Genomic DNA, 7,826 nt, shown 5'->3' with positions numbered 1-7,826 from the left:
GGCTATCATGAACCATTTTTTAAAGTTAAAAATCCGTGACCTTGAGTTTGACCTTTCAGGGTCACTCAAGGTCAAAGAGCAAGGTGCCAAATGAAAGGCCATATGGGAGTTCCTATATGCTCATAATAGTAAACATCTGTCTATCGGCAACTATTTTCGAGTTATAATGGAAAATGTTATTTTGACCGATGACCTTGACCCCCCTGGCCTTTAACCTCTAACTGCTACGGAGACTGTCCAAGTTACCCCATCATGCAGCATATGGTCGGAAGCAGAATTGAAAGATGCACATTTTGGTTTTGGGTTGAAGTCAAGATGATGAATTTGAAGAAAGTTACCGCAAAAAAACAATTGTGACCTTGATCCGATTGCCCCCTAAATTTAATTAGGTAATCTATGGACCATTGCCCACCTACCCTGAAAATTTGAAGTCAATCTGTGCGACCGTCTAGATGTTAGATTGTTAACAGACAGACTCCCAAACAATGAAACTGCACTGATTACAATCCCTCACCCCGCTGATGCCGTTGTGGGCGAGGTAAATATTCTAGATTATGTTTAATGAGTACGGTATTATTTTAAGCATTAGGTGATCGGATGTGATTTGAGACACGGCAGTAAAAAGTATTTAACAACACACACACACACAGTGACACTCTTTGGCAGGGAGAACAGCGCACACTGGCTTCTCAGAGGAAAAAGTCAGAATCTTCTTTCTTCAAACGTTTGCCGGGAGGCTGCTTATCGTCACCCAAGCAGACGCTCCCTGGGCGTTTCCTCTTCTGGTGAGGCTTCCAAAGAGCAGGTGATGGATTTTTATTTGACGTCTCAGAAGCAGGAGACCGTGTCTTGGTGCTCTCTAGTTTACTCAGGGAGGCCCCTGATGTTTCCTCTTGCACAGGAACAAGTGACGGCTGACTTTTAGCCTGGAGACCCAAATGCCGTCTGTTGATTCATTTCTTCTTAGGCTTCAAGTCAGGATCCTGTTTCGGGGAACTGCCTCGCTGGTTTTCCTTAACACGTTTGTTTTGGGGTTGTTAAGCAACAGTCAAGCCGACGCTCCCTGAGAATTCTGTCTTGTGGTCAGGTCTGATATTAGAAGGTGGTTGATTTTCCTTTAGTATCTCAGAAGCAGGAGACTTTTTGGCCTGGAGGACTGTATGCCGTCTGATGGCTCGTGGCTTCTGCTGCTTAAAGCCACGGTCCTGTTTTCGGCACCCGCCTGGCTGCTTTTCCCATTGGCAGAAGTGTCTCCAGAATTTTTTCTTGAAGTCCTTGTGCCGAAGCCGGCATTGCTTGCTTATGCAGCGGTTCTCCATCCAGAACTTACACACCATCATGCTCCCCTTAGCAGCTTTGCAGTGCCTGAAAGGGCAGCGATCTCCCTTTGCAGGTGAGTAGAAGAATGTTTTTAGCAGATGGTGCAGCGGTGATCAGCAAACGGAGTTGCGCTGTAGAGCTGATGGACATGCAGTGACTATAAGAATGAACAAAACTCTTGCACTAAGAGATCAGGGAACAAAACATACAGTCTGCCACCAAGAACTGCTTTACAGTTTTTACTTCTTAATGTGCACTAATATAATGTTCATATCACATTTTATTAACTAAAAGCAGTAGGATGATCAGGTGTAAAGCACAGGGAAGCTGAAGCTGGACTGATTGAGTGAATGTCGAGCAAGTCGGAAATGTGCAAAAAATACCATCAGGGAGAAAAAGCAAATTTTTTTTTCTTTTAATGCAAGATAAACTACAGAAGCAGACTTTAAAGCGAGACTGCCTTTCAGATTTTTCAAGCGTAGGTCATAAAAAGACTTTTCCCGACACACAATTATTTTTGTTTAGTGGACCGGAAGCTACTGAATTCGAATCACAGACTTCCAATTTGATTATTTCTTTAAAAGCAGAACAATGAATGAATTTATCTCCACGTGGCCCTAAATTCTCTACTATTTTTTCCTGCTTCACCATGACCCAATTCAAGATACTACATCATGCATCATGTGGTGGGCTTTCCCCGTTCACGCAAGCCATTGTGGGATACAAATTTGAAACAGGAGAGAAAAATGGAGGATGTGAGTGTGCGAATGAAACGTGAAAGAGCGACTACAGTAATGGAAAGAAAGCGAGAAGAAAAGACATTATGTTATATACGAAGGAAAGGAAACGCAGGACCAAACTAATAAATATCGGCGCTCAGCGAGCACCTCGGTGTGATCAGCTGTTCGTTTAGCGACAGAATGATGGAACTGTCAGTGCACGCTCAAAGGGAAACCTGCGCATGCGCACACGGACTTCCTCTGTCTGCTTGACTGTGTGAAGCGAGCGATTTCATTTCATGCACATTATTTGCTTTACTCCCCTCAAATTAAATAACTTCCCAGCCACAGAATGGCCTGATATTTTGTGAGATATTACAGAAATAAACATCTCACAATGACCACATTTCAGAGGAAACTCGCATCTCGCTTTAATAGCTGTGAATGAAAGGAAAAACAGTGCTGTGTCCCTAATGATGCCCTTTACTGCATACAAGCGTGGCTTTCTTTCACTATGGCATGGGTGCTGGTTTGAGCCAGATGAGTATTTTTGGTTTGAGTATTTCAGAAACTGCTGATCTCCTCCCGGGGGTTTTCACACACAACAGTCTCTAGAGTTTACACAGAAAAAAATGATGCGAAGCACAGAGGGACTGTTCTGTGGGTGGAAACAAATGCCTTGCTGCTAAGAGAGGTCAGAGGAAAATGGACAGATCTGAGATGGTTCGAGCTTTTTTTTTTCTTTTGCCAGGAAGGATATAGTAACTCATATAATCACTCTTTACAGCCGTGGTGAGCAGAAAAGCATCTCAGCAGAAGATGGTACATGCAAGAACAAGTTCCTATTAAAGTGGCCGGGGAGTGTATATCGAAAATTTAGTGCACACACAGGACTCGATTTAACACGAAATTAATTTCTGATAATAAGCATTTAAGAATTGTATTTATTTTAAGGTGGTGAGTTGGTAAAGGTCCAGGAGTCCTGGTTCGATCCTGAGCTCAGGATACTGTCCGTGTGGAGTTTTGCACGTTCTCTAAGTGTCCACAGGTTTCATCCAGGTTCTCAAGTTTCCTCCACTTCAGAAAAACATGCCTGTAGGTGGATTAGCGACTGTAAATTGCTCCTAGTCGGGATGGTAAGATTGACAGATTTGCGTCGGTGCACTGATTTCAAAGTACATGATGCGATTAAGAACATTCCTATTAAAGTGGCCGGTGAGGGTATAATCTTGAGTTGTAATTTTTTTTTCTTTTGTAAGGGTCAGTATTGAGGTAAAAGCCAGATTCAATCCTCATATGTGTTTTAATAATAAAATTATTATTATAAACCTGTAATATTGACCAAGGCAATAGTTAATAGTCTGCTGGTTTTCTATCAAATTCTATTTTATTACATTTTGTGCATCCTTTCTTAAACTTTCTTTGTCGTGCGCGTCCACACTGCAGTAGTACTAGATTAGATTAGATTAGATTTTTCACACCCTGGACACTTGTATTTTATTTAAATCCCACCTGATATCTTTATTGTTTCATTGCAGGATGAGTGTGTGTATAATTTATTTATATATAATATATATCAGCTGAGTGGACCAGAAACCTGCAGTGTGTCAGATTAGTGACAGCGTTGTCGCTTATTCTGTGCTGATTATGAACCGATAGTAGACACGTCATGAAGTAAAAGTCAAAGTACGCATGCCATCTGTGAAGTGTTTCCCCACTGCATGTGTTTATGTGGTACTCCATCATCCACTGCTTCGCATAAAAACAACAGAATAGATGTGTCGTGACCCGTTCTGGAACGATCTTCACACTGAAAATCGAACGTAAGCATTGATACTGGCAGCTATTATTCATCCAGGGTGTAAATATGCTAATGAGGAATTTAAATAAAGCTCACTGTGTTTGTTCTTTGATATTTTCTACATGACATAGCGACGGTGAGTGTATAAGCTACACGGCTACTTTATATTCGTTCCTGTTCTGCTTGTGATGTATGTTTTTCTGAAATAAATGTCTGAAACAGTGTCTCCTCTTGCATGACATATCATTTGGATTTATTCAAGCTCAGGTTTAAAATTGGGAAGCAGGATTTGAAGGACCACAGTTGTGTAGTGGTTAGCGCTGTCGCCTCACAGCAAGAAGGTCCGGGTTCGAGCCCCGTGGCTGGCGAGGGCCTTTCTGTGCGGAGTTTGCATGTTCTCCCCGTGTCCGCGTGGGTTTCCTCCGGGTGCTCCGGTTTCCCCCACAGTCCAAAGACATGCAGGTTAGGTTAACTGGTGACTCTAAATTGAGCGTAGGTGTGAATGTGAGTGTGAATGGTTGTCTGTGTCTATGTGTCAGCCCTGTGATGACCTGGCGACTTGTCCAGGGTGTACCCCGCCTTTCGCCCGTAGTCAGCTGGGATAGGCTCCAGCTTGCCTGCGACCCTGTAGGACAGGATAAAGCGGCTAGAGATAATGGATGGATGGATGGATGGATTTGAAGGACAGTGTGCATGTGATTGACTGTTCCAGCCTGGGATGTGTCTTCGAACATGTCTTTAATAAATGAAATCAGTAAACCTGTGGGATCATTTCTTTATGTCAGTCATTTTGGATGTACGAGCACAATGACAAATCAACTACATCTCTAAATCAATTTAAAAGGCTCATTCGGTCATCTTTTTCATAGTTTTATTTATATTATATAATTTTGATATTTTTGTTAGTTTCATATTAAAAAAATGTTCTTAAAATTTTCATTGTATTTTTTTTCCCTCCTAAGACCATAACGGTAGTTGAAATTAAATTTTTAGATTAATCATATTAATGAGATTTTTAAAGATTATTGTAATGTATTTTTGAAATTGTAAATTAGTATAGTTTCACAGGGCCCCTATGGATGCCAGATGTACTGAACGGGCCCCCTGTTGAAATAGAGTTTTGCTATCTATCTATCTATCTATCTATCTAGAGATGGAGTATAAAACTTAAAAATTTTCTATAAAAGTATTAAAATTAGATGATCATAATCAGAAATGTTCATGTAAGCTATGCTACTCATATAAAATGTTCCTCTTTTTTAACTTTTATTTTTTTTAATACCACACAAGGGGGCAAAGATTCTCTGACTGATTTTTTTCGAACAGATATTCTGATCTTTATAATAAAACTTCTGTCCCGTTTTCCTCACATTGCGTATCCATGTAAACATTAATGCAGCCGTGTGAACTCTGAGTGTCTAGTTGGTTTGTGTCCAGTGCACAGAGCCGACTGTAAACAGGTAAAAGGCCAACGTGTCGTGAACAGCCATGAAAATCCCAATCGAACAGCCATAAAAATCCCAAACGCGGATTCTGAATTTTTTAGCAGACAATCTTATCCAGAGTGATGTACAACATACCCAGAGCAGCCTGGGGAGCAGATGTGGGCACTTTAGCCATTCCTGCTGGTCCAGGGGAATCAAACCAGCAACCTTTTGGTCCCAAAGCTGCTTCTCTAACAGTTAGGCCATGGCTTCACTATCTAAACGGAACATGCTGTTTACATGACTTGTATCAAATTCCGAATATTGTCATGTCCGGAATAATTGTCGAATATTTTAATTAATAATTTGTGAATGTAAAAGTCCTTCTGAGTGGTAATTTGTTATAAGCTCAATTATTCTATCCACATTCACTGGATATGAGCAATCGCATGCTCTGATTGGCTACTCTACTACTAGGATATCAGGTCATATACCATGAGTAGAGAAAAACAAAATGGCGGCTCATGTTGCTGAACCAACCGAGGACGAAATAAAAACTCTACTCGGAAACAAAACTCCTAAAAAATAATTTAAAAAAGCAACAAAATATGGAATAAAAGTATTTGATGGTAAGAACACATTTTATTTTTCAATAATTATCACATTTTTCACAAATTGCTCCTGTCATTTTGCCGGTTTGTTTACATTCTAAGCGGACAGCGTTGGAGTCGAGTCACTAAACCTCGAGTCTGAGTCCAGTCTTGAGTCCTCAGTGTTCAAGTCCAAGTCATTAAAAAAAATTTCAAGTCGAGTCCGAGACTTCAACCGCACCATTTGATGTCGGCCATTTTAGCGCCATTAACATGAGTTTGTTCCTGAACATGGCGTATGAACAGGTGAATGTGCTTCTCTTTGTCAGGGAGTGTGACGTATTCTGTCAGAGATGGTTGGGAGACGGATGGAAGTGCAGAAGGTGTGTTTATCCTTATCAAAAAGAAGTATACTTCAAGTTCATTTTATTAAGTATACTTAAGTAAAGTATATTTCCTTAAGTATACTGTTGTGTACCAAGTATACTGATATGAATGTACTTACAGTATACTTATAAGTAAACTAATCTAATGCTTCTTGGGACTAAATTGGCCCACTTTTAGTTTATAAAAAGTATACTTTAAGTCTAAGAGAAGTAAACTTTGAGTATACAACTAGTATTTTTTATTTTGTACTTAGTCCACTCATTAGTTTACAAAATTCTACTTCATAGTGTACTGGAAATATACTATGAGTTTACTTGTTTTATCCTTCTAGTCCACTTTTTAGTTTACTAAAGTATACTTTGTAGTACACCGGAAATATACTATTGGTTTACTCGTTACACACTTCTCGTCCACTTTTTAGTTTATAAAAGTATACTTTATAACATATTGGAAATATACTATTAGTTCCTGGTTATATACATCTAGTCCACTTTTTAGTTTTGAAGTTTACTACAATTACCCTTCTAGGTATACTATTAGTTTTCTTGCCCGAACCCTTACCTCATGCACACTACCAGCAGACAACTTACGTGTTTTGTACCTGAAGTTACAATGAAGTTATAAAGGTAAGAATTCACAAAATAACAACAGATACTCAGGATTAAGAACATATTCATTTTCTTTAAAAATCAAAATTTAAACCAACATTGTATTAAATGCCAAAGTATAAAAACATGGCAATGACAACTGAAACTGACATCCACGCTTTAAAGAAAAATAAATAAATAAAAATAATTAATTAGCCCACTCAGGAGGAGTAATAATAATAATAATAATAGTAAAACTTGTATGGAACCACAGACATAGTACCTAAGAGTCAACAATGCTGAAGCAGAACTACAGGACAAGTACACTTAAACATAAGGCACAAATATTTTAATACTTTATTACACTTTTGTTAAATATAGCTTGATGAAAAGTTTAAGTATAAGCTTAATATACTTAGACTTTTCTATACACTTTTCAGTATAAGCCAAGTATACTTATATATAACTTTTATTAAGTATATCTCTGATAAGTAAATAAAAAGTAAACTGAAAGCATACTCTCTTAATTTTCATTTAAAAGAAGTATACTAGAAGCAATAAACTTTTTTGTAAGGGTATTAATACAAGTGAAGACAGTAAACAATCCAGAACAGCAGGTAAAATCGTAAAACGGTGAAACAGGTGAGAGGTCGAGCGAGGCACAAACAGGCTATCATAGACTCGGCAGAATCATAGGCAAGAAACAGGAAATCAGGGATCAGGAAACCAAACAAGGAAATAAGGCTCGGTAATGTATCAGCAACACAACTCAATACTTCGTAAAGTAAGTGCGTTTTCACCGTTTTTATATCGGTGTACTGATTGCACCTTAATCCTGTGCAGGTGCGAGTCGTTTATGATGCGCGCAAGAGTCCACTTGGTGCGTGCGCTGTCCGGAGTGCGCCTGAGAGTCTATCTGACGCACATGCCAAGGCGCGCAGGTGTGACACTCTTACATGAAATTAGTACAAAATTAATGGAGATATAAATATCTTAGG

The 7,826-nt window shown here is 39.2% G+C and overlaps 1 protein-coding gene across 2 annotated transcripts in view; it reads left to right on the top strand.

Annotated features, from left to right (window-relative positions):
• LOC132868909 (large ribosomal subunit protein uL3) overlaps positions 1–7,826 on the top strand; it is a 477,874-nt gene that overhangs the window by 361,086 nt on the left and 108,962 nt on the right. The gene's annotated exons all lie outside the window — the stretch shown is intronic.

The sequence above is a fragment of the Neoarius graeffei genome, chromosome 20 (genome assembly GCF_027579695.1).
Source record: "Neoarius graeffei isolate fNeoGra1 chromosome 20, fNeoGra1.pri, whole genome shotgun sequence".
Taxonomy (NCBI): domain Eukaryota; kingdom Metazoa; phylum Chordata; class Actinopteri; order Siluriformes; family Ariidae; genus Neoarius; species Neoarius graeffei.
Note: the sequence above shows the minus strand (reverse complement) of the source record. Positions and strands in the feature narration are given on the sequence as shown.